At 43.0% G+C, this 25493-nt stretch overlaps 1 protein-coding gene across 1 annotated transcript in view; it reads left to right on the plus strand.

The window, feature by feature from the left end:
* Window positions 1–16392: 16392 nt before the first annotated feature.
* The window catches only part of LOC120926850 (gap junction alpha-4 protein-like), a 28961-nt gene continuing 19860 nt past the window's right edge, over window positions 16393–25493 (plus strand). The window contains exon 1 of the mRNA XM_040337115.1: window positions 16393–16553. The gene's annotated coding sequence lies outside the window, so the exon portion shown is untranslated. The remainder of the gene's footprint in view (window positions 16554–25493) is intronic.

Below are 25493 nucleotides of genomic sequence, written 5' to 3' on the forward strand. Positions count from 1 at the left end.
TGTTTCACTTTAACCACTTCCATACCGCGCCTATTCTGGCACTTCTCTCCTTAATGTAAAAATTATATTTTGTTCCTGGGAAATTACTCAGGACCCCCAAATATTATATATATATTTTTAGCAGACACCCTAGGGAATAAAGTGGAGGTCATTTTTTATTTTGTTTCCAACGGTATTTGCGCAATAATTTTTCAAACGCCTTTTTTTGGCCAAAAAAAACGGTTTCATGAATTAAAAAATAACAAGGCAGTAAAGTTACCCCAATTTTTAGGGATAATGTGAAAGATGATGTTACACCAAGTAAATAGATACCTAACTTGTCACGCTTTAATATTGCACACACTCATGGAATGGCGCCAAACTTCGGAACTTAACAATTTACAGGTTACCAGTTCAGAAAAAAAGAGGAGGTCTAGTGCTAAAATTATTGCTCTCGCTCTAATGCACGCGTCAATACCTCACATGTGTGGTTTGAACGGTGTTTACATATGTGGGCGGGACTTACATGCGTGTTTGCTGAGTGCGAGCTACTAGGGACAGGGGCGTTTTAATTTTTTTTTTTTTTTTACGTAATATTTTCATTTTTGCACTTTTTTGTCCCTTTTTTTTTTGGATTACTTTTGTTCCTATTCCAAGGAATGTTAACATCCCTTGTAATAGGACTAGTGTGTGACAGGTCCTCTTTATGGAGAGAGTCGGGGTCAATAAGACCCCACATCTCTCCTCCAGGCTGGAAAGCATGAGATCGGAAAAAAAAACACTTATCTCATCCTTTCAGCCACGATCATTTTCGTTCAGCACAGTGGTGTAGTGGATAGTACGTTCACCTAGCAGCAAAAAGGGTCGCTGGTTCGAATCCCTCCTGTGACACCATCTGCATGGAGTTTTCATGTTCTCCCTGTGCCTGGGTGGGTTTCCTTCCACAATCTAAAAACATGCTGTAAATCGGATCCTGTCTAAATAAGCCGTAATATTCAGTGGTATATTTAGGTTTTGTGCTGCCCAAGGCCTGACTAAACTTCTGTACCTCCTAATAGAAAAATGACCCACCCCTTCCTGTCAAGGCCACACCCTGTTTTTTTAGGACCCGCCCAGAAATTTTCAGGGGGGGTACACACACACTAGTTCTGGGGGGGAAGGGGGGCACTGGATTCCCTTAATTTGCATAGTTTTTCTCTCACTTCCTGTTTGGCTATGGGGCAGGAAGTGAAGGCAAATCTCCCCAATTGGACAGGGATGCTACAAAATAAACTGACAGGGGCTATAACCCTCCCTCCATCCAAAATTAAAGAAAAAAGTGTTGATTATAGTTCTACATTAAGCACACATTTTTGATAATTTTATTGAGAGGACTAAGAAAATATAACCATCCCAATAGGCCAGGATACAGCATTGCTAATATGTATGAATGTGTGTTAGGCCCCCCCACAAACACCACCCAATGTTAAATAAACAATTTTCTTAATTTGCAAATCAGTATCATCTGCTCATTTTTTGGGGATGTCTGCACCCCTGATAGGGTGAAGACACCTCACAAATGTTGTCACTTTCTAATTCAAATACATTCACTTCCTGTCACATAGCCAAACAGGAAGTGAGGGTAAAACTTTACTAATATCTTTTCTTGGGGACACAGAGATCAATCTAAATAGTTTCCCATTATGTATATTGCACTCTAGCATTTTGCTGTGTACACCCCAAATTATTAGGGATCTTGGACTTTGGGGTCCATTTCCTAAAGGCAAATGCGCTTTGCTCTACAAGTGGACAAGCAAGGAAGAAAAAAATTTAAATAAAATAAAAAACGTTGCTTCTACAGGATTGGATGTTAAAACCATCAGTGCTTCCCCTCTGATTTTCAGCGACTACGCTTCTACTGCAGAGTGGCTTTGCCTTTACTAAACCCCAAACTAAATAATCATTTGGGGTGTACACAGCAGTGCTGGAGTGCAATTTGCTTAATGGGGACACTAGTTAGATTGACCTGTGTCCCCAAGAAAAGACATTGGTAGGGTTTTAACCTCACTTCCTGTTCAGCTGTGTGACAGGAAGTGAAGCCAATTTTAAGAAAAGGGACACAAAGCTTAACCCAAAAAAACACAAGCAGGGGTTCTAACACTCACTTGGCTTCCCTCAAACACCCACAATTAGAATAGGGTTGCCTTGCGCTAGATTTAAGCACAGTGCTGTAAATAAGCACTTCAAGCCTGTCCACCAACACACCCCCACCCCCCAACAGGCCATGTTTGCAGGTTTTCCTTCATCTTGCACATGTGCTTTAAAAGACAGTCTGGACAGCAATTCTTGATAAGATAAATCCACAAAACATGTCCTGTCGGGGGTACTTGACTGAGGCCCACTGCAGGAAAAAGGAAATAATACTTACCGTGCTGCATTTCCTTTCCTGGTGAATAAACATGACAGCAAACATTTCATGCATACACACCAGCAAAAGAGCTTCCAGACAAAAATCACAAGTTATTGTTGTAACCAATCAGCCCTAATTCAGCTGCAGCTGTCAAAATCTGTAGCATGAAAAAGTAACAAAAAACAAACTTCAAAATTTGAAAGTAATTTTATTGGTCAACAAAACAAGGAAAGCAAAAAAAAAAACAATAAACAAAAATAAATATAAAAAATAAAAATAAACAGGTTAATTTGAGACAGTAAACAGCATATGGTTTATGCTTTGGAAATAACACAATAGAGCCACATACACAGGTTTGAAATAGGGTTGTCCCGATACCGATACTAGTAGCGGTATCGGGACCGATACTAAGCATTTCCCTGAGTACTTGTACTCGGGGAAAATGCTCCGATACTTCACCCGATACCTGACTTTCCCTGTATCCTCCTCCAGTTCCCCCCATCCGTTCTGCTCTCCCCCTCCACGCTCCGTGTGCCCCCTCCATGCCACTGCTATCCTCCTGGGTTCTTCTCTCCCCCACCATGCTCTGTGTCCCCACTTCTGTATGGCTGCTATCCTCCTTGGCTCTGCGCTCCCCCTCCATGCTCCATGTCCCCCTCCGTGCCGCTGCTCTCCCCCTCCGTGCCTCTGCTGTCCCATTCCGTGCCGCTGTTGTCCCCCACTGTCCCGCTGCTGTCACCCTCTGTGCCGCTCCTCTCCCCCTCCGTGCCTCTGCTGTTCCATTCCGTGCCGCTGTTGTCCTCCACTGTCCTGCTGCTGTCACCCTCCGTGCCGCTCCTCTCCCCCTCCGTGCCTCTGCTGTCCCATTCCGTGCCGCTGTTGTCCTCCACTGTCCCGCTGCTGTCACCCTCCGTGCCGCTCCTCTCCCCCTCCGTGCCTCTGCTGTCCCATTCCGTGCCGCTATTGTCCCCCACTGTCCCACTGTTGTCATTCTCCGAGCCGCTGCTGTCACCCTCCGTGACGCAGCTTTCCCCCTCCGTGCCGCAGCTGTCCCCCTCCGTGCCGCAGCTGTCCCCCTCCGTGCTCCGCTCTCCCCCTCCATGCTCTGTGTCCCCCCTTCGTGGTGTCACTCTCCATGTCCTCCTCCTTCATCCCCTCTGTCAGGATGGAGAGCGGCAGTAGGAGCCGCTGAACCCGGCTCCTACCTTTTCCGAGTGATCACTGACTCTGTTCATTCATATAACTGAAACATCGTAACCTGTGTTTACAATGTTTCAGTTTATGAATGGATAGGAGCCTCTGTCTTCTCTCCATTCATTTTCAGTGCAGCTGAGAAAAGGACTGTCCTTAGTCCCTTTCTCTGTCTCAAAGGGGAGATATCAGAGGTCTGTTAAGACCCCTGATATCTTACCAAAGCCCCCTCAACAGGGTTGAATGAAAAAAAAATTTTGCAATAAATAATTAAAAAATTTAAATGTAAATAATAAAAAAAACACACTGACACTACCCCCCCCCCCCTAAAAAAAAAATCACTGTAAAAAAAAATAGTAAAAAATAAAAATTGCGTAAAAAAAAAAACCTGACACTGTCACATGACATTTAAAAAAAAGTATCGGTATCGGCGAGTACTTGAAAAAAGTATCGGTACTTGTACTCGGTCTCAAAAAAGTGGTATCGGGACAACCCTAGTTTGAAATATTAGTCACAACATCTTGAGAAATATTCAGCAAAATAATGCAGTACATTGAGTGAGTGAACAGCGTAAAAATAAAAACATACATAGAAAAAAAAAAACCTTGATCAAAAACATATCTTTTTGCAAAGACATTCTAGCCAGCCCCCACACACACAACCTGCCCTCTTTCAGGGCAGCTGACAAATGCTATAAACACGCTTTATATAACATAGGCTTGTGTGTTGATGACGCAATTGAAAACACATGGACAAAGTTCAGTCTCCATTGGGTGCACTTGTTAAACCTGTTAACTTTCTCCTTAAATTACTACCCCAAAAAACACGCTCTATGAGACCACAAAAAGCAACATAAAAAATTCTAAGTCCCTGGGCATGCTCAGTTCACAAGAAATGCAGAGGCAGAAACAAACAAAGCTGCAATCGCAGCTGAAAGCATGGGATCTGTGTTTATTTTTTTCCCGATCGCATGCTTTCCAGCCTGAAGGACAGATGTGAGGTCTTATTGAATTATTACGTAAAAAAAAAAAATAATAATAATAATTAAAACGCCCCTGTCCCTAGTAGCTCGCACTCAGAAGCGAACACGCATGTAAGTCCCGCCCACATATGTAAACGCCGTTCAAACCACACATGTGAGGTTGAAGCGTGCATTAGAGCGAGAGCAATACTTTTAGCACTAGACCTTCTCTGTAATTCTAAACTGGTAACCTGTAAAAAAAAAACAAGCATTGCCTATGGAGATTTTAAAGTCCTGAAGTTTGGCGTCATTCCATAAGTGTGTGCAATATTAAAGCGTGACAAGTTAGGTATCTATTTACTCGGTGTAACATCATCTTTCACATTATCACCAAAAATTGGGATAACTTTACTGTTTTGTTATTTTTTAACCACTTGCTGGTCAATGACCGGGCCACTTTTTGCGATTCGGCACTGCGTTGTTTTAACTGACAATTGCGCGGTCGTGCGACGTGGCTCCCAAACAAAATTAGCGTCCTTTCTTTACCACAAATAGAGCTTTCTTTTGGTGGTATTTGATCACCTTTTAATTTTTTGCGCTATAAACAAAAATAGAGCGACAATTTAAACCAAAAAAAATGAATATTTTTTACTTTTTGCTATAATAAATATTCCCAAAAATCTATAAAAAAAAAATCCTCAGTTTAGGCCGATACGTATTCTTCTACATATTTTTGGTTATAAAAAAATCGCAAAATGCGCAAAAGTTATAGCGTCTACAAAAAAGGGGTTAGTTTTAATGCTTTTTTATTATTATATTTTTTTTACTAGTAATGGCAGTGATCAGCAATTTTTATCGGTACTGCAACATTATGGCGGACACATCGGACACATTTTTGGGACCATTGGCATTTTTGTAGCGAGGAGTGCTATAAAAATGCATTGATTACTATAAAAATGCCACTGGCAGAGAAGGGGTTAACACTAGGGGGCGAGGAAGGGGTTAATTATGTTCCCTGTGTGTTCTAACTGAAGGGGGGTGGGACTAGGGGAAATCACAGATCGCTATGACGATCATGCATTTGTCCCCCTGACAGGACCGGGAGCTGTGTTTACACACACACAACTCCCGATTCTCGCTCTGGGACCAGGGGCAAGCGTGGACGCTAAAGGGGAACTCCACACCAAATTCAAATAAAATAAATGGCGTGGGTTCGCCTGCAGTGGCACATCAGGCCCTTCGGCTTGGTCTGATCATAAAGGGTTAACCTACGCTGAAAAAAACAGCGTGGGGTTCCCCCAAGATCCAGATCAAACCCTTATCCAAGCACGCAGTCTGGCCGGACAGGAATGGGGGTGGGGACGAGCGAGCGCCCCCCCTCCTGAGCCGTACCAGACCGCATGCCCTCAACATGGGGGAGTGTGTGCTTTGGGGCAGGGGGGCACTGCCCCCCCACCCCAAAGCACTCTTGTCCCCAATGTCGATAGGGACAAGGGCCTCTTCCCGACAACCCTTGCCGTTGGTTGTTGGGGTATGCGGGCGGGGGCTTATCGGAATCTGGGAGCCACCTTCAATAAGGAGGCCCCCAGATGCCGGCCCCCCACGCCGGGGGTCCGGGCTTCGTAGTTTTCTGCCGGGGGGCGCCACCTCCACCAGGCTTTTCCCGCTGCCTTCTGCCGGGGCCCCCCACCCCTTTAAGCTCTTTTTGATTCGGGGGGGGGCACCCAGGCTTCGTAGTTTTCTGCCGGGGGGTGGGCTTCTCTCCGCTGTGTTTTCTGTTCCCTCTTCTGCCAGTGTCATCTTAAGAGCATTATAGGCCCCCGGGCAATACAGTGCACTGGGGCACTGTCTACACAATTACGCACGAGAATTACTGACAAAAATCATAACATTTACTGGCAGAACCACATTTTTTACTGCCACTGCAAAAAAAGTACCTAAAATTACAGTTTTCAGTGCCCAACAATGCAAATGTCAGTATTTAAACTATAAACATATAGCTAGTGCTATTAGAAATGTGTTTAAGTTAAACAAAAGTAAAAAAAAGGTCAGGTTACTATAACCCAGCCAGCACAGAGTTTCCTCTTACATCAGAGTCTGCAGGATTCCCCCTTACAGTGAAAGGGAACTCTTATGTAAAGGGGAACGCTGCAGATCATGATCTAAGGGGGGAACTCCAATGTGGAGGGGGGCTATGGTGACCAGAGACAACCTTATATCAGAGTCCACGGCTTTCTCTTTCCCACTTACATCAGGGTCCGCAGACTGAGTTCCCCCTTGCATTGTAAGGGGGAATCCTGCAGACTCTGATGTGGGGGGTACTCTGGTGACCAGAGACCACCTTCCTTAGATTAAATACACTAAGGTAAGGGGGGGTCACTAATATAGGAGGGGGAACCTTTATATCAGTGCCCCCTTACATTTTTGCATTCACTCCCCCCTTACATCAGCAACCCCCCGCACTCGTGGAGGACCGGATCTTCTCTGTGATTTCCGCGAACTGGGCATGGGCAGTTCTAACCCGTCACTCTCCATAATTTTTTACTGGGGTTGCTGGGCAGCCGGTGGGGCCCCCCAGGCAAGCGGGGCCCCCGGGCAACTTCCCAGCGTGCCCAATGGAAAAGATGGCCCTGTCTTCTGCCTGTCTCCTCCGCGGAGCCCAGGGCTTCCTTTCCGCTTTCTTCTCTGTTCCCTCTTCTGTCTGTCTCCTCCGGGGGGGGGGGGGCAGGGCTTCTCTCCACTTTCTTCTCTGTTCCCTCTTCTGCCTGTCGCTTCCGGGGGGGCAGGGCTTTTCTCCGCTGTCTTCTTCCTTCTTCTCTTCCATTCGATGTTGACACGACAAGCTCTGCCGCTGAAATGGCGCAGTAAGGCTACAGTGGGCACAGTCAGAATGGTCACAGTAAGGCTGCAATGGGCACAGTAAGGCTGCAATATGCACAGTGAGAATGGGCACAGTAAGGTTGCAAATGGGCACAGTGAGGCGTGCAAATGGGCACAGTGAAGCTGCAAATGGGCATTGTTGACCCTCTTTTCCACTTACCGTAGCTGCTGCATTATCACCCTTGGCTTATACTCGAGTCAATACTTTTTCCCAGTGTTTTTGTGGTAAAATTAGGTGCCTCGGCTTATACTCGCGTCGGCTTATACTCGAGTATATACGGTATATTGCAGCTTACCAATCATTAGATGTGGTGGCTGCATCATTTTTTTTTTCTTAGGCTTTTTACCCTCTTTTTTTATCTGGTGATCTGGCCAGTAACACACCTACTGTATTAGTTAGACACAACTCTGGAGGAATGAGCACAAGAGGCACAGCAGGCAGCAGCTTTGTCATTCTAGGGGTAGTGTTACATGTATTAGCAGATTTAATTACACTAACAAATTAAAGTCAAACTCCAGCTCACACTTTAGTCAGTTACAGCAAACATTTTGTTTACCTTTTGGGATATAGGTTTTGCGTGAATAAATAAAAGATGATAATTATACTCACCCCTCCAGTGTTAAATGGTTTGTCTCATCCATGTAAACTGGTACATTCTGCTGGATCACCAGGTTAGAAGAGAGAAAGCCTAAAAAAGGAAACTAATACAGCCATCATAATAAGTGTATTATCCCGCACTACCATACCACCAACATGTATAATCAAGACATGTACCTATTGGGTGGCTGCAAAAAGCACAATTATGTTCCCACAACCCCTACTAATAAACAATAACAAATCATTTCTGTTGTGCCAACCCCACTGTTTATACCACAAATAAATTATCAACATCCATTACATAAATGTAAATTATAACTTCCATACAGTGCTCCGAATAAACACAAATCTCTTCATGTGTCACTGTTCCTTATATAATATTATATACAATTGTTGAATATAATACACAAATAGAAATTCTTTTAATGTCCTCTATTCACGCAATTGTGAAAAGTTCATTCATGGTGAATCACACTCTGTGCCAATCTTTATGAATCACACATGTGACTCCCACCACCATTCAAATATCCGTTTACCTCCACGTTTGACCTGTCAATTCCAGGCCAAACCACGCTTTGCCCACATAGGGGTGCACAGACAGGCTCCTCTGTATGCCTCCTCCTTGTTCCCTTTTAAATCTGAGATGTCACAGATACTCCACAATGTGGGTGTATGATGCTTAAAGTCCTCGGCATCAGCACTATGGGCAAACTAATGCACAGGATAAGCACATCCTGTGCATTAGCCTATTAGAGCCTCTGGCTCTAATCAGGTGCTTCAAAAAAGCACTCACCCCGCATTCAAATCCATGGTGCGGTGCCACTTATAAGTAGATCAGGGGGCCAGACGCATAGATAGGAGAGGCAGCGCCCGTGCGCCCTCTATGGAAGGGCCGCCACTGAAATCAACCCCTCAGTGACTAGCCTCACCTACTTTCAGCATCTGGTTTATGAGTACCCTAGGTTTGCCTTGCTGTGTTTATTTATGTTGCCTCCTGATAGATCCTGAACACAAATGGATTGATCCCATGGGCCTCTCCAGATCAAGACCCTAGGACCTGAAGGACCTGACGCCAATAGCCTGGATTGGTCCCCCCTGATTGAGTCCACATACTTCAGAGTCTTCCTTGGCTCCCTCAGGCAGAGTTAACTCCTCTGCATTTTAAAAGGAAGAATATTCTACAGCTGTGCTGGATTTTATGAAAAGTCTCTGCCGTGACGGTTGACTCAAACTATAGGGCCTACAAGCATATTTCTACACCATTTACTCCTTAGTCTGTGGGCCCATTCACACCACATGCAGTTTAGTGCTTTTTGTTCTGCATCAAAAACACATGGAAAGTAGGTTATATGGGTTCTAATAGCATAGGCCGCACCAGTTCAAGTGCTTTTCCATTCCAGAAAAAAAGTACAACATGCTGATTTTTTCCTGCACAGAACTGTACTGCAACGTGTAAAAAATAAATAAAAAATGAACTGAACCCTGGTACCCCAGTACAGTGAAAAGAAAACAGGAAAAAAAAAAAAAGCTTCTGGAATGCATCTGGAAATACATGGAAACGCATGAAAAAACTTGTTAAAAATGCGCATGCAGAGACTGGAGGACATTTTTGTGCTGTGAACGGGCACTGTATCAGACAATCCTGCAGCTGTAGCAGTCTCCGAGGACTAAATTAATAGTCATATCCATATACCCATCAGAAGCTTAAACAAAACACGTCGCCCTTGACAAAGTTGTGTGTTAAAAAATCTATTATCCCAAAGTCCATAACAATCCCACACCAAAGCCCACACTGTGTGCCCCCACTTTTTCAGATGGACATCATATGACACAAGACGTCATATACAGTTTAAGATTTAATAAAGCTCCTTCCTTCCAAAATTTAAATAGAATCAATTTGAATTTGAATAGAATAGAAAAGAATAGATTAGAATAGGAAGATGGTTATATTCATTCTATTCTATTCTGTTTTTTTTTCTATATTATTGTGTTATTTTCTATTCTATTATACTCTAATCTTTTCTATTATTTCAAATTCGAATTGATTCTATTTGAATTTTGGAAAATGGTTATATTATTTCTATCCTATTCTATTGTTTTAATTCTATTCTTTTCTATTCTATTCATATTTCAGAAGATGGTTATAATATTTCTATTTTTATTATATTCTTATTTCTATTCTAGTCTATTTCTTTCTATTCTATTCTATTCTATGCTGTTATTTTATTTTCTATCCTATTTTGTTCTGTTTTACTCTCTTATATTATATCCTTTTGTTTTCTGTTATATTATTTTCTATTCTATTCTTTTTTTTATATTCCTTTATTTTCCATTCTATTTTATTCTCTTCGGAAATGAGAAAACTATTTGAATTTGTAAACTTTTCGAATTCGAAAACTTTTCGAATTTGAAAACTATTTGAATTAGAAAAAAAATCAAATTCAAAAACGATTTAAAATGGATTGGAAAACTTTTCAAATCGGTCCGAATTTGAATTAAAAAAAATGAATCGATTTGAAAATGAATGAACGAAAGGAATTCCGAAAATGGGTTAAAACGAATTAAACAAATTTAACTAAACAAATTTATGTAAATAACGGATTGAAACTAAACAGATTTTTTTTCGTTTTGCACATCTACTCAATGAACAGCTTGGAGCCTTGGACCAATGGTAAAGCACTATTGGAACAAGCTGTCCAATAAAAATGCTGTAGTGGAGGCTCTCCTCTCACTGCAGTGCCATAGGAGGGGGCATGTGTCAAAAATACCAATGCTCCCTTCCAGCCCAGCCCCCTTAACTACAATGAAAAAAAGGTGTTTATGGCTATAAGGTTTACCCATAATCCCATGTTTTTCCCACACAGTTAAGAGGGAAGATCCGCTGCTGCTGAAAAGGTACTTTTTTAATCAAGTAAATAATATATTATTATGCTATATGTTATAACATAATAATTTAATATTTATCTATTTACTGTGAAATTACTGGTTGGAAGTTATAACTTCAGTAATTTGTCCGTTAAGTGACCTGCTTGAGTACAGTTTTTGAAAATAAAGTAAATTACCTTAAAAACAATATATAATAATTATTTGTATATTACTTACCGTATTTATCGGGCTATAACGTGCCCCGGCGTATAGCGCGCACCCCCGAACTTGAAAGAAGATTCCTGCAAAAAAAAAAATACTTACAGTTTGGATGCCCCTCGTCAGTGTCTTGCCCGTCGTCCATCGCGTCCTGCCCGTCGTCCATCGCCGGCCTCGTCCAGTCTGGCGTCCTTCTGCGGCCATCCCCGCTTCCCGTGCTGTGTTCGAACCACTGCGCCGACATATACTGAGAGGAGTACACTCGCGTAAAGGACGTACAGGACACACAGGACGTGACCGCGAGAGGAGCCTGCCCGACTATACCCGAGTGTACTGCGCTCGGTATATGTCGGCGCAGTGGTTCGAACAAAGCGTGGGAAGCGGGTATCGGCGTATATCGCGCACCCACGATTTTGCCCTGATTTTCAGGGCAAAAAAGTGCGCGGTATACGCCGATAAATACGGTACTTATGGCAATTACCCCTTGCCACCAAGGCCAATTCTGACACTTCTCTCCTACATGTAAAAATCATAATTATTTTTTCTAGAAAATTACTCAAAGCCCCCAAACATTACATCTTAAAGGGACATTTAAAAAAAAAAAATTTTGTTAAATGAGTAGAACTAGTAGACCTGAAATCGCCTACATAATGAGAATCAAATACATAACTTGTGTAACCTGTGTGTATCTGACTCAGATACTAGCCAGTGCCTCACCAGCCACTGACCTCACTGCAGGTCCCTGCTATGAATCATACAAGACATGTAGAGTCAGGTGGGTAGTCCTTGAAAAATGGCATATAGTAACTAAAACATTGGGGGTCTCCTTACATTTTTCAGTTGGTCTGATATGGGATTTAGGCCAGGTTCCCACTGGTGCGAGGTCTGAGATTGCATGTGATTCGCACCGCACTGCAGTTCAAATCACATGCGATCTCTGTGCGATATGATTTCAGCCATAAAGATCTATATAAAAGATATATAAAGACAGGACTTTTTTCAGGGGGAATGCAGTTCCGGCACCTCCAGCAATTAATGTATGTAATATCAAGGACTGTTGGGGTGTGCTGGAGGGTCTATTGATGCTGGGGAATATATTTTTCTATTTTTGTATGGAGGTCTATTGTTGCTGGGTAGGTTTATTGTTGCTGATTGGGGTGTTATTTTGCTGGGGGGGGGTCAATTGTTGCTGGGAGGGATCTACTGTTGAGGGAGAGGTCTATTGTTGCTGGCTCCTGGAGGGTCTATTGATGCTGGCTGCTGGGGGTCTACTGTTGCTGGGGTGGTATTTTGTTGCGGGGGGGTCTATTGTTGTGTGGGGTGAGGTCTATTGTTGCTGTGGGATCTACTGTTTCTGGGGTGGTTACTGCAGGGTATTTATTTTACTGCCTTCCTTGTTATCATTAATAAATTCAGTGCAAATCACTTATTAGTAGAAAATGATACTTGGTTCTGTCTTCTCTAAAAGGGTTGGTACTGGGAGGTGAAACCAAGGGACAATACTCAGAGGTGCGTAGGGAGCAGAAAAGAAGGATAACTCAGAAGGGGGGAGTTCCTGCACCTATTTTTGAGAAAAAAAGCCCTGTATAAAGATACAGCTGAATTTGCATCAAACTTGCACAGGACCCTTTTTTTGGTCTGCAGCAAAATCGGATCGCATGGGTGTTCCAGAGACTCTCTCCTGTGTTCCTGTTGAAGACTTGCTTGGCTGACGTCCCTTCTGGTTCCTGATCCTGCTTGCTGTTCCACTAAGCTGATTCACCAGTTTCCTGATTTCCTGGCCTGTCCTGAAGTAAGCTGATCTCTGGCTTTCTGATTTCCTGGCTTATCTGACTATCCATTCCCGTTACCAAACTCTGGCTTTGATTTGACCATGTTGCTCTGTTTACCTTTTACTATTATTATTATTAAACAAGTGTGATTTTAAATGCACTTATATCTCGGTCTGATTCATGGTTTCTCACAATAGCAAAAAATACCCTGGTCATCTGTGTCTGTGATGTCACTCCTACTCCTCACTGAATTTCAGAGTTTTCTAACTTCCTGTTTCCTTACTTTTTCATTCCTAATACTATATCTTCCATTAACCTTTGAACCTCTGCGGCTTTAGGAGTCACTTGTACCAGTTCTGGAAGTTGACGTGGGGGGTCCTAGGCTTACTTTGGGTGTGTCTGGGCCTTCATGTGGGTGGTAAAAGGTGTAAATGTGTCATACCTCCTCTTGTGTCATTCTTGTCTTGCAGCATACCAAAAAATAAAGACTGCAAGTCTACAGAGGAAGGGCTAAGGGAGGTTATTTTGAAGGTGTTTCCTTCATATGTAAATTAATCACTTCATAGAGCAGGGCTCTGGGAGGATGAGATCTGAGGGGTGATACTCTCCCTGTTCACACTGGTTGGCATATTTAACTGGGCAGGACTGACTTATAATTGTGAGCCATTCCTTCCTGCCAAGCAGCAGCACAGCTAGCTTTAAGAATATTAAGGGGTTTCCTTCTTGAATAATGCTGTGATCTGTGAGGCAGGACTTGGAAGGTCTGTAGCTGTGACTGTGTGGGATTGAATGCTAATTAAAATGTATTCAACCATCCCACCCACCATCAGAGCTGTGAAGGAAGTTACGTAATTTTCAGTGTCTGAAAGAGTACATAGGGGTGTGTTATAGACTCCAGCTTCTGCAGTAAGTGACTGTGGAAGGGACAGAGTCTATCAGCAAGATATACAAGAGTGTCTCATGGTACAAAGCTACAACTAAACCCAGCATATCAAGGGATCTGAAGACAACAGAGCAACATGGTACAGAAGTATGATCTATGCTCGGATTGATCGCTCCATTCAGTTCTAGTGAAAATAGAGTTAAAGTTCAGATTTAAGTGGTTAATGTAACTTTATCATAGCTGGAATTATAAGATAGTATAAAATTGTTGTCATTATCCAATGGCAGAGATGGCCACATCTGTTTGGCCACACTTAGAAAACTGGGACCATACTGAGTATGCTTTAAATTAGACTTATTTACAGTGAAACAAAAATCCAGGTCCCAGAAGACTGTGAGACCCTTCACAAAGTACAATACGGCTCGCGTATGCACAATGGGCAGCGGGTGCCAGGAACCGAAACGCTAGTGAGGTAAACTAGCCGGAGTGAGGATGACGCTGGATCCCTGAAAGAGTAAAGCCCTGTACATACGATCGGATATCTGATGGAATCTAATCCGATGGATTTTTTCATCAGATATCCGATGGAGCTGACTTTCATCAGTCTTGCCTACACACCATCAGTCAAAAATCCAACCGTGCCAAAATGCGGTGACGTAAAACACCACGATGAGCTGAAAAAAATGAAGTTCAATGCTTCCGAGCATGCGTCGACTTGATTCTGAGCATGCGTGGATTTTTATCCGATGGAGTTACACACAGACGATCGGATTTTTCTATCGTTTTTTTATCCATAGGAAAAATTTAAAACGTGTTCTATTTTTTAACACCGATGGAAAAAAGACCGATGGGGCCCACACACGATCGGTTTGTCCAAGGAAAACGGTCCATCGGTCTGTTTTCATCGGACAAACCGATCGTGTGTACACGGCTTAAGTGTCCTGTTATTAAAAGTCAGAAGCTAATGGATTTGTATAGGCTGACTTTAAAAAAAAATCCAGAGCGGAGAACTTCTTTGGTCACTTCACAATTTACATTACAACAAAGAGAAATTCTGGGCTTTTCAGTCCCTGCTAAATAGTGTTTATTCAACTTGATCTGCTTAGGCTGGTTAATGTAGTTGAGGTTATATGAAATGTGTCAGTATTAGAAAAACAAAGGATGTCCCTGTGTTTTCCACAAGGGGAGACACAGGGGTATAGGGGATTGTTTTATGTGTCACAGCCTATAATAAACTAGATAATAACATGTTTAAAAACAACATTTATTAATCCATAGAAAAATATATTTTAAAAATATGTATACAGTGCTGCCAGTTTTGCTAAACAGTCAACAGCACTGATGGTGGGATCGACGCCTTTCGCCCAAATTAGACTTCTTCAGGATTCGCTTGAGGTTCACATAATATATTAACCCAGGGATGCAGATATAGCAAAAAAAAACATACAAAGGCTGGTTTTGTCATTGTCAGGAGCATCTAGCACTCCTGCTCCTCATTCCAGAATCCTGGTCTTGGCTATGGCATTCTCCTTGTCTGCAAGGTGATTCATGTGGCAACCAAACCTGTTATAAGCCAGCCAAACACTTGCATTTCTGATAGAGAGTGATACATGTGTAATTCGTGATCAAGCCCCCCTGTCTGTCTGCACTGCTCTACTAGTTTGGATTTCCCTGTGTATGACCTTGGACTGGATATTGGACTATCCCTGAACTCAGCCTGCCTTTTACATGGACTGTCATAGAACCACTCTGCCTGTCTGCCAACCGCAAGTACCTATTTGCTTTGCTCAGTTTGTCCTGGCATGGTGCCCAAGCATCATGGCATTGTGTATAAGATCTGAGGGCAACTGAATACCAGTAGGCCTGCTTGCCTTATGGGAAAGGGACTGCTATAGGCGAAGAACACAGTAGCCAGCTATGTCTGACTACCTGTGTTGGGGTAGGCATCACAGTCATAATTAAAAATGATATCAAGAGAGTGCTATTTTTATGATAAGTATGGCTGGCTATAAAGAGAGCCCACATCAAGGGCCAGTAGACCAGAGCAGAGTAGTGAAAAGGGAAACATGGTCAAAATCTTAGGTGCAGTACCGTAGGTCAGCCAATGTGGGTCAGTGACTGTGTTGATTATGTTGTATGACCATAACAAAGACACAGAAAGCCGCATTGAACAGCCCAGGCCTCCGTGATGGCGTCCGACTTGCTTATTTTGGTGAAAAGAGGGTGGCACTGGTTTCAGTATCATACAGCATTCTGTTCATTCAGTTTGATGTTCATCATACCTCATTTCATCACATCACAAATCTTAACTCATGGCAACCAAACTAATTTAACGTTTTATACATTTAGAGTTGTCAGAAAGCATGAAAGATTCGTTTTTTAATGGTTGCTGTGGGTTACAACACTTTTTTGCTTAATTAAATAAAGGCCAATAATATGAATTCCAATCTATTCTACAAAGTTCTTTTGTTATTACTATACATTATCTCTTAAAATCTACACAAACCATTTTTAGACAGTGTTGTACATATTAACTTGATATCTAAACGTTGATAAGGCACCTTGGAGTGGGAAACGGAATGAGGATGGGAAATGACTTGCTATGTGCATGAAAGCATTCCTTTATGGAGCACAGTTTTACAGACAATGAGTTAAATCACGTCCTGCCCTATTCTCCCTGCTCCTCCTCTCAGCATCCTGCTCCCGAAAATCTTCTGCCTTTACTAAATCTGACTACCATTAAGAACCATGTAATTTTGGAGAACTTTACAATTTACTACCTGTCCTTCCTCAACACAAAGAAAACTTTCGATGAGGTAAGTCTGTTCTAAAATTTGCGCTCTACCCTTTTCTTACTAATGAATTTTGTGGACAGTAGTGACATTCACTAGTGGGCAGACAGAGGGAGCAACCCTAATTCAGGAAGTTAGTACGCATATAGCTAGTAAATATAACGTGGTCACATACATGTATATAGAGGTCAGCGCTGTTACCAAAATAATATATATGTTGCAACAGTTTAAAGATGTATAACATAGCTATGCCTATGGATATCACATGTACTTTTTCTAAAATATTGAAATATACATTGCACATATATACAGTATGTTATTGTAGCTTTTGGGAAATTACTAAATGAGCAGGGCCCCATATTCCTTCCTACTGTATTGTAATCACAGTCTCCCTTTTTATTATATTGCTGAGCAAATTGTTGGTGCTATATAAATCTTGTATAATAATAATAATAATAATAATAATAATAATAATAATATTATTAATAATTTCTTTGTTTAAAAAAAAAACAGAACAAGAGTTTACCATATAAATAGATATAAAATACTGTGCTGTCCAAAACCTGTTGTATTATACACCTTTCTTATGCCCTGTACACACGATCGGACCTTTGTCCGACCAAATTCACAGCAGAATTCCGACGTAATTCCATCGGAGTAAAATAGAACATGTTCTCTATGTAAACTCTGATGGAATTCATTGGAATTTCCGATTTAATTACTCCGATGGGGCAAACACGGTCGGAATTTCCAATAGAAAAAGTCCGTCTGACTTTTTCCATTGGAAATTTCGATCGTGTGTACGGGGGCTTTAGGCTCTATTCACACAAATGTGTTTTTGGATGCATTTTGCATTTTGCAGAAATGCAGGGAAATTTTTTAACATGGGTTTCTATGGAACATGTTCACATCAATGCATTTTTGTGCCTCTGCATTTTTGGAAAGGGTCAGGGACTTTTTTCCTGTAAAATGTAGTGTTTTGCATGTAATAGAATTCAATGGACCTGCATCCAAAATGCAAGTACCGCGATTGTGCCACGATTTGCATTTTACGTTTTTTGTATTTCTTTTTTTACACTGTATATAGCTGGTTTCTAAGGAGGGGTAGGGAAGCCAGCTGCCGTGTCCTTAAAACCGATGAGTCATCAGCTGTCAGCTGGCTTCCCACTCAATGTAAAAAATAATGCTGGCTTAAAAAAAATTGTAAAAAAAAAAAAAACATGGGGTCCCCCCAGCTCCATACCAGGCCCTTGGGTCTAGTATGGATTCAGAGGAAACCCCCAACACCAAAATTCTAAAAAAAATGGTGTGGGGGTCCCCCCAAAATCCATACCAGACCCTTATCCGAGCATGTAGCCCGGCAGGTCAGGAAAGGGAGGGGAAGAGGGAGTGTCCCTCCTCCTGAACTATACCGGGTTGCATGCCCTCAACATGGGGGATGGGTGCTTTGGGGTGGGGGGGGCTCTGTGCCCCCCCACCCCAAAGCACCTTGCTCCCATGTTGATGGGGACAAAGACCTCTTCCCGACAACCCTGGCCGTTGGTTGTCGGGGTCTGCGGACGGGGGGCTTATCGGAATCTGGAAGCCCCCTTTAACAAGGGGGCCCCAGATCCCCCCCCCCCCCCCCCAATGTGAATAAGTAGGGGTACATTGTACCCCTACCCATTCACAAAAAAAGTAGTGTAGTGTTAAAAAATACCATAGACAGTTTTTGACAAGTCTTTTATAAAAAATCTTCTTCTCCGCTTTTTCCTCCATCTTCTCCTACAGCTTCACCCTCCAGTCTTCTCCTTCTCCCCTGCTTCTTTTTCTGCTCTTCTTCTGCCTTTTTTGTCCGGTGTTCTTCTTTCTCTGCCGCCGCTCCCACCGACGACCCTCCTCCAATCCTGTGTCCCGCTGATCTGTCGGCACCGAAGTCCTGCATTTCTTAAGTATCGATGGGGGCGTGGCAATCGGATTATGTCATCTGGAATTCCACGTCCCCGTGTGACATCATGGACCCATCACCCCCCGGGCTGCCCCAAAGGACCCATCGCCATCATGTTGAAGGCATGCGGTCTAGTATGGTTCAGAAGGGGGCGCTCGCTCTTCCCCTCCCTTTCCTGACCTGCCTGGCTGCATGCTAGGATAAGGGCCTGGTATGGATTTTGGGGGGACCCCAAGCCATTTTTTTTTACAATTTTGGCATGGGGGTCCCCTCCGAATCTATACTAGACCCAAGGGCCTGGTATGGACCTGGGGGGGGGCATGCTGTTTTTTTTGGGGACACCAGTGCGTGCTCGCTCCTGAGCCTAGCTTCTGCATCCATTGACACAGACAGCGGGACTCGGTCCCACCTCCCACTCCTGTGTCACAGCATTTGGTTGACATCAGCTGGAGCTCCCGCTGCTATCAATATGTCCAATTAGGAGGGAGACAGCAGTGGGAGTCGCTGCTCTCATGCACATCACTGTATGGTATCAGGTAAGGCTCAAGTAATAAAAAGGTTTTCCACCCAAAAGGGAAAGCTCAGATTGTTCGCACCCTAGCTACCTCCACTGCCACATTTTGGCACTTTTTGGGGGGGGAGTGGGTATTGACAGGTACCCACTCCCGGGTAAGATCTCCTCCTTCATTTCGCTGTCTTCTGGGACCTGTGTGTGTCCCAGCAGATGGCGGGACCATTCAGAAAGCTCAGCACAACTCACGCATGCGCAGTAGTAGTTTTCCCTTACTTGCAATGCCGGCGACTGCACCTAAAGCCAATGGATGGATTGGCTTGGGGTGCCGACATCGCGGGATCCCTGGATAGGTAAGTGTCCTTATATTAAAATTCAGCAGCTACAGTATTTGTAGCTGCTGCCTTGAATTATTTTTTTTTTTTCAGACAGAGCTCCACTTTAATGCATAAAAGGCATTAAAGCGGAGCTCCACCCTATAGTGGAACTTCCGCTCATCGTAACCCTCCCCTCTCCGGTGTCACATTTTACACCTTGAGGGGGAGGGGGTGCAGATACCTGTCAAAGACAGGTATTTGCATCCACTTCCGGGAGTCCTCTCTGCGGGAACTCTGTGGGTAGTACGTCACATGCGCCGTAGGGAATCGGGCAGTGAAGCCGGAGCGCTTCACTTCCTGGTTCCCTCACCGAGGATGGCGGTGGGGGCTGCAGAGTGATGAGCGATTGCTCGTCCTCTGCTGCTGACGGCGCTGGACTCCAGGATAGGTAAGTGCCCTAATATTAAAAGTCAGCAGCTGCAGTATTTGTAGCTGCTGGTTTTTAATATTTTTTTTCCGGCGGAGATCCGCTTTAAGGTACTTTAATTTCATTATGCTGCTTAATATTATTATCAACAAATGTTCTCTGATTACAATGTCTGATGCCTAGTGTTGCAGTTCATATGATGAAACGCCACTGTTTTAATGAAAAACAGTGGTGAGTAAGACTATCGTGTTTAAATTATCGCAATCACATAAAGATGTTACGAGATGATATGTTGCGGTTGGTCTTATGATCTAGCTGACTACTGACCAAACCACAGTCCTATTTTGTATATGAGCACCTTAAAGCGGTATTAATCCCCCCTAAATTTGTTTTTATATATTGCAGCTTATAAATCCTTAAATGTATTGGTTGCATTATTTTTTATAAATGTTTTCCAGCCAGTAACACACTTCCTATCTTAGGGTATTCCAACTCTGGATGGAGGAGCAATAGAGATACCTTTGAACATCAGCATTGTCAGTCTGTGGAGAGGGTAAATGCACTAGAAAATTTAGATGGATTTGATTATTGAGTTAAAGAGGAAGTAAACCCACAAAAAGAAAAAAAATACACCCTGAGGACAAAGGCAGTGGCTGGCCGGAGCCGCGATGACGTCACTCCCGTGCATGCTTAGTGCGCCTGCGCCGATTTCTATGGCGAGCAGGCGCCTTAGACATAAGTGCCGTCTTTCTTGCAAATATCTCCTTAACCGTGTAGGTTAAGGAGATATTTCTTGCACCTACAGGTAAGCCTAAATCTAGGCTTACCTGTAGGTCTAAGTGGTCTGTAAGGGTTTAAAGCCCAACTCCAGCTAAAACATTTTAAGCAGTTAGAGCAACAGCTTTTTTCTTTTTAGCTGAAGGTTTTACATAAGTTTAAAAAAATAACAATCTAAGCACCCCTGAAAGTGTTAAATGGGTTGTTTCAACACTAGAAGTGCCACTTTTTCTTTTTTCTTTTTCTGAATAGCTTGGTCTGTTAAAGGAAGTTGAAAAATAATAGACTTGCTGGCAGGATCACCAGGTAAAAGTTTTAGGATTTAATCTGCTTTAAGGTGTATCTAAATTTAGGAGTAAAAATATAATATATTGCAGCTTACCAGTCTCTAGATGTGATAGCTAAGGTATTTTTCCTTGTGATTTCACCTTGTGATTCTACTAATAATGCACTACAGAGGGGCCAGGTTGTCACACAAGGCTGCTCTCCAAGTTTGGACTACAAACAACTCCTCCTCATTACATAGAGTGGTAGTGCTCTGCAGTTCACATAATATAGCTGAGTAAGTTGATAACAATGCTTGAGATTTCAGTTCAGTGTGCAGAAAGTTATAAGTACATAAGATTTCTGACAAGATTACCAGGTATCTTTCCCATACTCGCAGAAAATGTACTTAGTCTTATCTAATGCATTTTCCAGCATGCAATGACTGGTAAACTGCAATATATTACATTTCTGTAATAGCATACCCCTCTGTAGTGTGTACTTGTCTCAGTTAAGAGCAAACGGGTTGATTTACTAAAGGCAAATCCACTTTGCACTACAATGTGCACTTGGAAGTGCAGTCGCTTTAGATCTGAGGAAAAGATCTGAAATGAGGGGAAGCTCTGCCGATTTTATCATCCAATCATGTGCAAGCAAAAATGCTGTTTTTTATTTTCCTTGCATGTCTCCCTCAGATCTACAGTGACTGCACTCCCAAGCACACTTCCAAGCGCACTTGCAGTACACTTGTAGTGCAAAGTGGATTTGCCTTTAGTAAATAAACCCCTAAGTGTCATTTCTGTCTGCTGTACATTCCTCTGCTATCTGCATGAGTCACTTCTGACAAGTTTTCCTGACACCAAGAGAAAAATGGTGACAGGAAAGGAATCTCCGGCTGGATGACAGCCTCAGCTCTGTTCCCGTGTGCTTTGTGAAGGGGGTATGTCTCCCTTTGTCTTCCCTCCAATCAGCTCTCAGAGCTCTCCTCACTGAGCTCTGCAGAGTGTGAATTCAGCTCTTCGCCCCCTTTTTCCTGACAGCTCAAACAAGCTGATAAATCCTGGGCTTTGTAGGGATGTAGAGAAGAGAAGACTGCAAATAAACATATACAATGTATGAAAGATAATTTGTTTTATCTCTGTGTATCATCTGAGGCTAGTCACTTTCATGGGTATATGTAAGGGTTTACAACCATTTTAGGTTTAGATGTACTTTAACTGTCAGCTAAAATATAGACGTGACGGATGTTACTTTAATTCATTAAGACCAATTTAAAAAGAGCAGTATCCTGACAATTATGGGTATGGTTTGTGTCTAAAATACATAACTAATATAGATCACAATGGGCTTGTCGTGCTTAAATGAGTTTAGCATGTGTTATGATATGGTGCTTATAGTAGTGTAAAGATAACAATATAATAACTGCTAATTTATTAAGATCCCTTATCAGCTGCATCGGTAAGCATTAAAAAGCCTTTTGCGTGATCTAACACTTATAGTATTCCTTGTGTCACTACATTTACTCAGTCAGCTTAGGTTAATGTGCTTGAAGGCTTGGCTGCCTTGTTGCATTGTTCCAGGACATCTCTGGATAATGTCTCCTCCACAGAAGCAGGGAAACTGCTGCCAAGCACAAAGCCTGATAGAGACATATAGGGTACCTAGTCACCCATTTTCCATTTGTTCACCAAAGTAGCTGAAAACAATGAAGAGACAATATTAGTTCCAGGAGTAGAAAATATGCATAAAAAAAATCGAAAAGAGAAGACTAAATTCATTTTTATAGAGCAACTGAATGCAATTCATTTGTGATCTGCGACATTAAAAGTTGGATCCTGCATAGGATTATTAAATGTTTCCCAGACACCAGCAGTGTAATATCACTGTCACCATCCTTCATTATGCCAAACATCCTTTTTACAGATCTGAACATTAGTGATGAGAAACGTCAGTAGGTCATACGTATCTGTCTGTGAATGGCTTGCTTTGAAGACATTAGAAATTATGTTAAAATGTGCCCTCTGCGTGGCTGAAGGAGAGGGTAGCTCTGTATGCAGACGACCTCCTACTCTTTCCGAACGACGCGGACTCCTCCCTCAAAGGAGCACTGCAAGTATTGACTGACTTCTCTAAAATAACAGGATTACGGGTGAACTGGACTAAATGCCAATTGCTAGCTATAGACCCTGAGGCTAAAAGACTAGCCCCGCCACATCTCCAACTGCAATGAGTAGACGAAATGGTGTACTTGGGGGTGCGCGTCTCGAGGGACGCATCCAGCTTTATACCCCTTAACCTAGAACCGGTGGTCCAAGGAGTCAAGGCCAAACTAAAAGCCTGGGAGAACCTTCCTCTATCCTTATTAGGCCGCATTAACTTAATTAAAATGAAAATCATACCTAAATTTACCTACCTATTCCGTAATTCCCCACAATGGATTCCTTGCTTATTTGTTACGAAATTGAACCGACTCTTCTCCTCCTTCCTCTGGGACTCAAATCCTCCTAGATTTAAATTGTCCACACTGATGCATCCAGTGTCGCAGAGGTGTTTGGCGTTTCCGCTCTGCCGGAAATATTTCTGGCAGCCCAGCTGGTCACGCAGTTTGGTGGCTAGTGCCGGACGCGTCCAACCCAACGTCAGTTCTGGAGGCGGCGGTAGTTCGTTCTGTAGAGGCCCCAATACATATACCCCTTCACGGTCCCAATGCTCCATACGATTTGACCACCTCCATGCACAGGACTCTGAAGGCCTGTAGGGCGGGATTGGGAATTGAGAAGTTCCCACGGAATGCAGTCTCTCCACATGCCCCCTATGGAACAACCCTACATTGACCCATCTTTACTCGCTACCAGACCCCAAAATATGGCCCAAATGTGGTATTAAACTGTCATCTGACCTCACCACCGGCACGGCTAAACGCCCCTTCAATCATCTAGTATCCCAAAACAATGTGCCTCCCTCGCATCTATTTCGCTATATGCAACTGTCTCATGTGTTTAAAGCCAAATAACACCAAACGTCATGCAAATAGTGCAGTCTGATCTAGAGAGGGTAATTCGATATGAATACACCAGGAAACTGACCTCAGTCCTCTACGCATATCTCCTTAGAGTTTCCTCTCCAGATTTGTCTAAGCTCTGTCAGGGATGGACAAGGACATCCCGGGACTGGACTCTGAGGCCTCGTACACACGGCCGAGGAACTCGACGTGCCAAACACATCGAGTTCCTCGGCCAGTTCAGCACTGAAGCCGCCGAGGAGCTCGGCGGGACGAGAGCTCCCATAGAACAACAAGGAAATAGAGAACATGTTCTCTATTTCCTCGCCGAGCTCCTCGTCGGCTTCCTCGGCCGAAAGTGTACACACGGCCGGGTTTCTCGGCAGAATTCAGCCAGAAACTCGGTCGGAAGCTGAATTCTGCCGAGGAAACTGGTCGTGTGTACGGGGCCTGAGAATTGGGAGGACATGTGGGACTTCCCCTTCAAAATCCTGGTCTCACTTCGAGGCCGTCTCATACAATACAAAATTCTACACTGGGCTTATATTACCCCGTATCAAAAACTGAAAAACCTCAAAGGGGGTGGGATTTTTAAGGCAACAAATATTCAACTCAAAAATTCATAAAAAATTATACATTTATTACATTTTATAAATAGAAAATACCAAAAATAAACAATAGGACCTAGACATATATAAAAAGTTGTCAAGGTAATGCCCGCCACCAAAGGGCTGATGGCACATAAGACGGATGATCCAACGCGTTTTAAATGTCTAGCATTCTTCTTCAGGGTGATTTACAGTATCAAAATCTAAGAATAAAAAAATACAAATAAATATATATTCAAATATTCCAGAAAAATATTCATCATAAACCCACATCCCCAGATGTAGATATAATGATGACTCACTTTTCCTCACAAAATATTTATGTACCCAATATCTCAGGGTGTGCCCCTCACAGTATTCCAGAGTGGAGATATTCACTTTTTTGCACCACGCATTCAATAGCTTCCCATCCCATAGGGGGGCAGAATAGACAAATTCCACGAAATGGCGTCTAAAATTCCCTCATAATATCAAAACTACAATGGGAGAGAAAAGGGGATAAATGGTTCCAAAAAAAGGATTAATATATGTAAATAGACCACCCAAGGCGAGAAACAAAAATTCTCAAATAAATATCCAACAATAAGAAACTCACCATATAATAATGGAAGGAATCCAAAAAAAAAGAAAAGCAAAATCTCCTTAGAAGCAGGCCTTTAGGCCCAAGTTGGAACAAAGGTCCAGAGGAGAAAAAGGAATGGCAAATGTTGTTAAGAAAAGAGGAGACACCTATAGGGTGACCTCTAAAAGCCTCCTGAATCCTCCCATAGATGGAGGGGGAATGACACCAAAGTACCCTCCTTGGCATCCTTATATACTTACCTTGTCCTCATTCCAGGTGAGAGTGATTCATCCCCTCCTCCCAGCTGTAGCGCTCAGTGTGTTGTGCGACTTGGCATGGCCAGCAACACGCCGCGTCATTGAGACGCGACATGTATGGAAAGTCGTCATTGGACGGCTTCCGCTAACGTAATTTCCGGAACCGGAAATTCAGTCGCGGCCATCTTGCTTCTGGGCATTCGCCACATTGAGAGCTGGCAGCCACTCAAATAGAGGAACCACCAGATCACGGTGGGGATGGAAAAAAACAGGGGCAAGAGAGGATGTAAATGCGGCCCGAAATCCCCTTAAC

This window comes from Rana temporaria, chromosome 2, assembly GCF_905171775.1.
Source record: "Rana temporaria chromosome 2, aRanTem1.1, whole genome shotgun sequence".
In the NCBI taxonomy this organism is placed as follows: domain Eukaryota; kingdom Metazoa; phylum Chordata; class Amphibia; order Anura; family Ranidae; genus Rana; species Rana temporaria.